This window comes from Gossypium hirsutum, chromosome D01 (assembly GCF_007990345.1).
Source record: "Gossypium hirsutum isolate 1008001.06 chromosome D01, Gossypium_hirsutum_v2.1, whole genome shotgun sequence".
Lineage (NCBI taxonomy): Eukaryota > Viridiplantae > Streptophyta > Magnoliopsida > Malvales > Malvaceae > Gossypium > Gossypium hirsutum.
The window spans coordinates 26386820-26394876 of record NC_053437.1 but is presented as its reverse complement, the minus strand read 5'-3'; the positions used below and the strand labels follow the sequence as shown (position 1 = coordinate 26394876).

Sequence of the window (8057 nt, the reverse complement as noted above, 5' to 3'; positions counted from 1 at the left end):
ACAAACTGAATGAAAATAACTATAAGGAATGAAAAAGGAACCTCATGATTTTCCTAAGATGTGAGAAACTAAAAACAATCATTGATAATAAATGTCTTTCAGCCAATCAATCTTAGGCTAGAAAACGCTGGGAGGAGTCTAATGAGATAACTCGTTGCTATATTCTAGCAAGCGTGACCAACACCCTTTATAAGAAACTAGAGAGTTGTAAGATTATCAATGTAACGACTACGTTTTGATTTGGAGCTAGGTACATTGATGAACCGGGTCAGGAAATAGTAGAGAAATTTTGAAATTTACTAAATAGGGATTTTTAGTATTAAATTAGGAAGTATTTAGACTCAATAGGAGATAAAAAATATTTTTGAGATAGAAAATATTTAAATAGAAGCTTAGACTAAATTGAAAGAGTATAAAAATTATTGTGGTGTAAATAGGAATTTAGAAAGTTGAGAGATAAATAGTGGTAGTAGAAAGGAAAGAATGATTAAAAAGAAACTTAACCAAAATGAAGTGTGAGGCATCCTAGGAATTATAAAAGATGAGTTAGGATAAAATGGTAAATAGCCAAGCAGATATTTTAAGGTGTAATGATTATAGGTAAAAGTGTAAAGATGGATAGCTTGAGGACTTATTAGCAAATTGACCATTTAATAAAAAAAAGTGAGATATTTTTAGTGGAAATGTGTAGAAAAGTGAAGAAAAGATGAAAGATATCATCTTTTCCCAACTTACCAAACCATCACCCACCCCCCACCAAATCCATCCAACTTTTCTTTTATTTCCTTTCATGTCCTTCCTCCATTGTTGAACCATCCAAGCTTCAAACCTTCATTTTTTATAGAAATTTCTTTGGTAAAAGTTAAAAAGAAGACTAGTGAGCAACTTTATTTCATGAGGAAACTTCCATAGATAGGTTAAAAGAGAGAAATACATGAGTTAGAGTTTTGGGTTTTCAAAAAGTTAAGGTAAGAATGATGGAATTCTCATAACATACATGTTTATTTTCATAATCTAGCATAGAAAAGTTATTTGATTTTAGTTTTAACTTATATATGTTATATGTTGTTATGAAATTGAAGAAAAATAGAAGAAGTTTGAGGACAAACGTGAAGGGAAAGGAAAAGAAGTGACCAAGGAGTAGAAGAGAAGAAAAACTCATAATCCAAATTTTGGTTGTAAGTACTTCAAGTAGTAATTTTGTTTAAGTTATGTTAATTAAATAATTATGTTAATTAAGTAGTTTAATTACTAAATTAATGATATCATAATAAGTATTTAGTAGGGGTAAGTAATGTAAATGTTATGAATTTTGACTTTAGTGTACCATTATATGATGTACTGTGGTGATAATGAAAAAACACTAAATTGAAAGAAGTTAAAATATGCTATGATATTATAAATATATGGAAAGTGAGTTTAAATGAAGTGATGTAAATTTTATAGTGTTGTATGTGGTAAAAATGAAGAGAATTTACAAGTTTTACTATTATTATTGTGATAAGGACTAAATCGTGAAAAATATAAAGTTCTATTATTTTCTATCAAGTGAATGAATAAAAAGATTTAATAATAACAAAATCCTATGTAGACGAGTTCCGAACTATTGGTATATTGATGGCATGCCATTAAGGAAAAATTAGCGCGCTTATCGTATTATTCCGCACTTCGGTGCTTATCGTTGTAAAAATTTGCACTTTGGTACTTATCGTTATTTACACTTTGTGCTTAGTGATATATGATATGCATTAACAATGCATTATCGATTTATTTCCGTATATCCTAAGTGTTCAGCTAGTCTACATTGGGTTACAGTGTCGTAATTCAGCTATTATTAATTAATTGGTAACGGTAAGTAATGGTAAGTGTGATTTTAAATATATATATATTAAACTTTAGGGACTAATTTGATGAGATTTATATGTCTACAAAATGAATAAAATTTTATTTTATATTATTATTAATAGTAAATTTTTTAAAAAAAATATTAAAGTACTTACTAAGTCTTTACAGGCTTACCGCGTAATTCTATAATGCGTAGGTGTAGTAGATCCTATTGGGATAATATCGAGGTCGTGTGCATCCCATCTCATCACCATTCCAAGAGGCAAGGTTGTATGTATGAATTTTGGGGTTAGTATGGCATGTACATAGGTTCTTGGTATAGGTGAATGTTAGATGAACTAAAATGCAAACTTTTGAAACCTTATTATTTTGGTGATCTAATGGCATATTTTGTTAGCTTTTGAAAGGAATTTATAATAGCTTAACATATGCATGAATATATGATGTTATTATATAGATTTTGTGGTGAATTTTAATGAGTTTAAGAGTAATTGAATTGGTTTGGAAGTGTTTGAATGTTTTGAATTAGTGCAAGAGGCTTTTAGTAATTTTTCCAACTATTTTTGTGTCATCATAACCCAAGGTATCGATACTTGAGGACCCTAAAATTAATTTTTTGAGAAACAAAGAGCAATTTTGGTTTCGTTTTTGAGGTGGGTATCGATATAAGCCTAGTTATTTTGGTATCGATTTTGTGTAGTGGAATAGATACCTTTCATAAAATATCGATACCTTTTGTCTAAGTATCGATATTTTGCCCATGTTTTGAGTAAAAATAATTTTTAAATCATTTCCAAATGCAAACGAACATCCATTAATAACCCTGGATGTTTATATTAATAATTTTTTAGTTAAATAAGTTAATACACTATATATAAATGATTGAATTATAGAATGTCTAGCCAAAACCGGTTTGGCACCAAATGTAATAGTCTTATACCAGGTTCATACAGTCGGACCGGTTTGGGAGGCGATTCTAGACAAACTAGAGGACATGTTGGGAGGCGAAACGGCCTTGGCTTGACAGTTAGCTATAACTAGTTTGATGAATGCCCAGCAAAAGCTTGGCACTCCGGTCAAAGACCATATCATTACTCTTATGGGATAATTTGTTGAGGTTATGGATAATGAGGCCAATATGGACCAAAACAAGAAAATAGAGATGATGTTCAAAAGCTTATCCAAGGACTTTGTAGGCTTTCGAGCTGCATATAACCTTAGGAACAAGAATCTAACGCTTACAAAACTCATGAAGGAATTATAATCCTATGAGTTAGTGTTGAATGGCGGTCAACCAGTCTGAAAAGCAAAAACAAACTTAATTGTTGGTTCTTCCTCTAAAGGGAAGGGAAAGCACACTAAAAGAAACATTGCTAAGTTTTTTGGGCCACCTAAAGTGGAAAGGAAGAGAACCAAGAATCCTAAAAACTTATCCAAGTCTAAATATTTCTTCTGCGGCAAGATAGGGCACTTCAAGGCAAATTGCAAAAAGTGGAAGGATTACCTAGCCACTAAGGGCAAAGATATGAAACACTTTAGGTACTAGCTTGCTTAGTGGAAGATTCAATAGACCACTGGGTCACTAATTTTGGAGCTACTAATCATGTGTGTGTTTCTCTATAGGGGTTCAAAGAGATGAAAGATCTTAGAGATAAGAGCCTATCGTTACAGACCGAAAATGAGACAAGTGTGGCAGTTGAAGTAGTGGGAGATGTACATCTTTAGTTTGATAATTTTAGGAAGATTATTTTGAAAGACATTTCCTATGTACCAAGTTTGAAAATAAATTTGATTTATATTGCATGTTTATATAAAGATGGCTTGACCGTGACTTTTAATAATAATAATGCAATATTTAGAAATTGTAAACTTATTTGTAATGGATGGATGTCAAATAATCTCTATTTTATCAAACCAAAGATGTACACAATGCTTAAAACTAAAATTTTAAATAAAAGACTTAAAATTTCTCACTCTAATGAGGCATACCTTTAACGTTCGAGACTTGATCATATTAACCAAGAAAGAATCACTAGACTTATGAAAGATGGCACCTTAAGTGTGCTTAAGGATGTTGTTCTTCCACAATGTAAATATGTTGGATCTGGTGCCTTGAGTGTATTATTTTCATCTAAGTACACTTGTAATTTTTCTGAACAGATTGATTAATAAAAGCATTCATGAATTAAATTAATATACTTTGTATTATTTTCCTCACATGTTTCTCATTGGTTGTCTAAATGTTTAACTAATACTAAGCGGTATTACGTGGTTGGTTTGTTGTATAGAAACACAGCTTGTATTAATAGATGAACCTAAAAATGTCCTTAGTCTAATCGAAAATAAGCAAACCAATTGAAAGACTAATATGTCATCTATCAAGTCCAATTTGGGAGATGCCTTGTCTTGGGCATCGGAGCGGATGACTCCTAAAAGATAGAGACATAGATGTTACTGACTGGACTGGCAGTACATCGAATAGGACACAAGTAGAACAAATCTTGAATCCATTTATGGATTTATTCACTTGTGACATACATAAATCCTGAGTGGATGGCAAACTATGTATGCATGACTCGTACATTTTGATGTAAGTAAAAGCTTGAGTTCAAATAGGTAAGGAACCGAAAGCTGATGCGTTGGGTGTACGACTTCTGTAGTACGTAGCATCATTCAAAACAGTGTCATTCATAGCCGAAAACATGAGTAAATTATATCTTCTCATTGGCATTACATGGTTAATGAAAAGTAAATGTGTCCATGGGTTATCTGTCTTTGTGATAGATGACTTGATAACTATTTGATAGTGAGTGACTTTTCATGAAGGAAGATGTAATGGTTACCATGAGATAAAATATGATCATATTGGGAGAATGGATATTATCTCAAAGAGATTAAGGATATCCTATGAAGGTAACACACTAATGACAAGGTCATTAGACGAACATTAAGTAGTTTCTTTCCCAATGGTATGGCGTTGGGGAGAGCTCAGTCACGATACTAGAGTGGAATGACTTCATAACTAAATGAGTTTATAATTAATAGGTGAAAAGTCGAAACTTAATTATAAACAATTTAAGCCTCAACTTCATATGTCCAATCATTCCCTCCGCTAGCTCATTGAAACTAGAAATGAATTGCATGTTTGAATAAAAATGAACGGAAAAGAGAATTGGGAAACATTCAGGAATGATTGTGGTTTTTTCAGACTATTTTGAAGCTTGAAAATGAAAACAAACCATTTGGTCATAGTTAAAATGTTGAGTTGTGACATGTTGAACAAATTTTCTCGAAATTTTATCGAAGGTAAAATCGTCAAAATTTTCTAGAGTAAAATTAGGATGAGAAAATTATTTAATATTTAAATATTAAAGTTTCCTTTGGGAAATATAAAATTTTAATCGGGTTGGATCACATTACAAAGTACTGGGTCAAAAAGGCCTAGGAAGTACTCGTAATTGGACCCAATGTAAGAGAGGCCCAAAATGTAACACCCCAAAATTTTAATTTTGGGTATTGTGAATCTGTGACACAAATATTTGTCTACTTTAGTGGTTATATGTTCTGGGTGTGTTTGGGAGGTCCCAAGTTCAAGCCAGGTGTGTACCCAAAACACAAAAATAAGGATTCGACAAAAAGCAAAAATTGCTTGCTGTTTGGACAGCAACAGTAGGCTACATTTGAAAAATCACCATAAATTGTGAAAAACTAATTAGAGGATGAAAAAAATATGGGATTAAATATATTTGAGTTGAGTTTCTCATAGAAGAGACGAAGTAAGCAAAATAATTTCATATTATGAGATATTTGAATTTTAGTGAGACAGGGTCAGAATGATTTCGAAATCCCATGTCCTGACTTTGGAAAATTATCAAAAATTTGAGAAAAATAATTTTGGGTTATAATTTATATGTTTAAAATCCTGAATGATTATATTTTCAAAAGAAATAAACAGGAACATCATCCAAATTTTGTACAAGAAGATAATTAATTTTTAGTACAGAAAGGTCAAAAATGTCAGATAGTAGAATAGGTGAAACTTTAAAGAATAAACTGTACTTATTGGCTAAACCAAAAATTCTGAAAATTTTATGGTAAGTATATATGTGAGTCTAGTTTTATGAAAAATTTGCAGATCTTAATTTATAATTCTATAGCATAAGATAAAAATAATTTTGTAATAGTGACTCAAGTAGACAGCTTTGAAGGATCATATAAGTAAATAGTGGAAACTCATATGAATAATTAACTAGAACGGGTTACATTAAAATGGATCACGAGGCCAAGGCCAATCTGGGTCATGTGGGCCACACGGGTGTATGGGCCCACACTAGCGAACATCATGAACTTGTAGGCCCATTTTCACTATTTTATTGCTAAGGTTGCACGGGTCGCCCTAGTCGACTGTGGACCTACTGTAGGGTCGGTAAGTTTACCTAGACCCCTAATTGACCGAAATGACTATATGATTGATATGATTAAGCCTGATGATGTCCCACTGATTTGATACTGTATGCCCTGTTTACATGCATGATATTATGTTATAGCATGTCATATCTGTATATTGCATTGCATTGCATTGGGTTGGGTTGGGGGATTATTATATTTGGAGGAAGTGTACTGAAAGGCTCTTAAGTCTAACATACTGGCAGCTCAGCTGCAAATTACTGTTTTGTGTCGCTTCTGGTACTACCTTGGAGTGTAGGGGTGGGTGGGTTGATTATATCCCCACATGAAGTGTAGGGTTGGACGGAGATGGTGTGTAGAGGTTGGATGGGTAGGATTTTTGTGACTACATATCTATTACTACTACTAATACTGTGATGGGCTAAAGCCTTACTTAATGACTGTTTTTGTACTGAGATAGGCTAAGGCCCAAACTATACTGATACTAATACTAAAAAAGGCTCAATCCCATACTGCGATTATCTGTTTACTCTCTGTTCATTTGTATGGGGATTACACACTGAGTTTACGTAAACTCACCCCTTTTGTTTAATCTGTACAGGTAATCCCCAGATATAGGCGGATCAGTGTGGTGAAGGACTCATTGGTGGCCACACGACTTCATTTACACTGTTTATTACCTATTTATGATTTTACTTTTATTTAGGAGTATTTTGCTATAAATATGGTCTTTACGGATTTTGGTTTAAATTTGGTTTTTGTACTGGTTTCTATTAAAGGAGAGAAAATTTCAATTTTCACCCCAAAAAGAAAACCTTTTCTAGCTCTATGTTTTGGTTCAACTGATTCAAGCCTACTCTCGGAGCAGATCGTGGTATGAGAATAGCGAAGAAGATCGATTGGTTGAAATGTAACACCCCTAACCCGTCTTCGTTGCTGGATTAAGGTTACAAGATATTACGATAGTTAACAAGATTGACAATGCAGTGATAGAATTCAAAGATTAATTTAAACATCATAAATTATTAAACAATCATCATTCATAGCATACATTCAAAAACGAGACTTAAATTGAGCCTATGAAACCTAAAATCAATTTAGAAACAAGTATAGACTAATCTGAAACAAAACAGAAAAATATGGTAAAAACTAAAAATAGGGGTTACATTGCCGTGTGGTAGATCGTGTCATAGACCATGTGTGCCTAAATACCTTCAAACACAAGCCAATTCACCTAAAATTTCTTAGACATCAAGCTATACATTTACCATCACATTAACCTATTCAAAGTTTACCAAATAATACCAAAATATGTCAAATCACATTCAACCTATGTGCCTAACCAATATGCCTTCAATGACACCATATTTAAACAAACCAACAATGCATTAACTTTCAAGCACACCTATGCCATCAAATTCCAAAACAACCAAAATACCATAAAGAATTTAGATCAATACACATATTTCATAATTCTAATACCACAAAACATTACCAAATGCTCACCAACATGCATTAACCAAAGCCCTATCACATGCCACTTATAATCGGCCAAAATAAATGTATAGCTACCGAAAGAGTTGAATGATAGTGTGATCTCTAAAAGCTATCCAATCGACAGCTTGTATCTGACGATCTACAAATAAGAAAAAAACAAATAGAGTAAGCTTAAGTAAAGCTTATTAAGTCTGTATTAAACTTAAACTTTAACTTACTGTAATTGTTATAACTAAAACATTTCACAATTAATTTTATAAACAAGGTCATGAGTTCATTTATTTCCTATACACACCATAAATCTCACA

General features: G+C 32.3%; 1 long non-coding RNA gene across 2 annotated transcripts; it reads left to right on the top strand.

Moving 5' to 3' along the window:
- Window positions 1–763: 763 nt before the first annotated feature.
- Window positions 764–3654, top strand: LOC121213633 (uncharacterized). 2 transcript variants are annotated; one of them, XR_005908996.1, is made up of 3 exons: window positions 764–968; window positions 1083–1178; window positions 2042–3654. It is a non-coding gene; the product is annotated as an uncharacterized lncRNA (long non-coding RNA). The 2 variants fall into 2 exon arrangements; XR_005908997.1 differs by having other exon boundaries at window positions 2014–3654.
- The last annotated feature ends 4403 nt before the right edge of the window (window positions 3655–8057 follow it).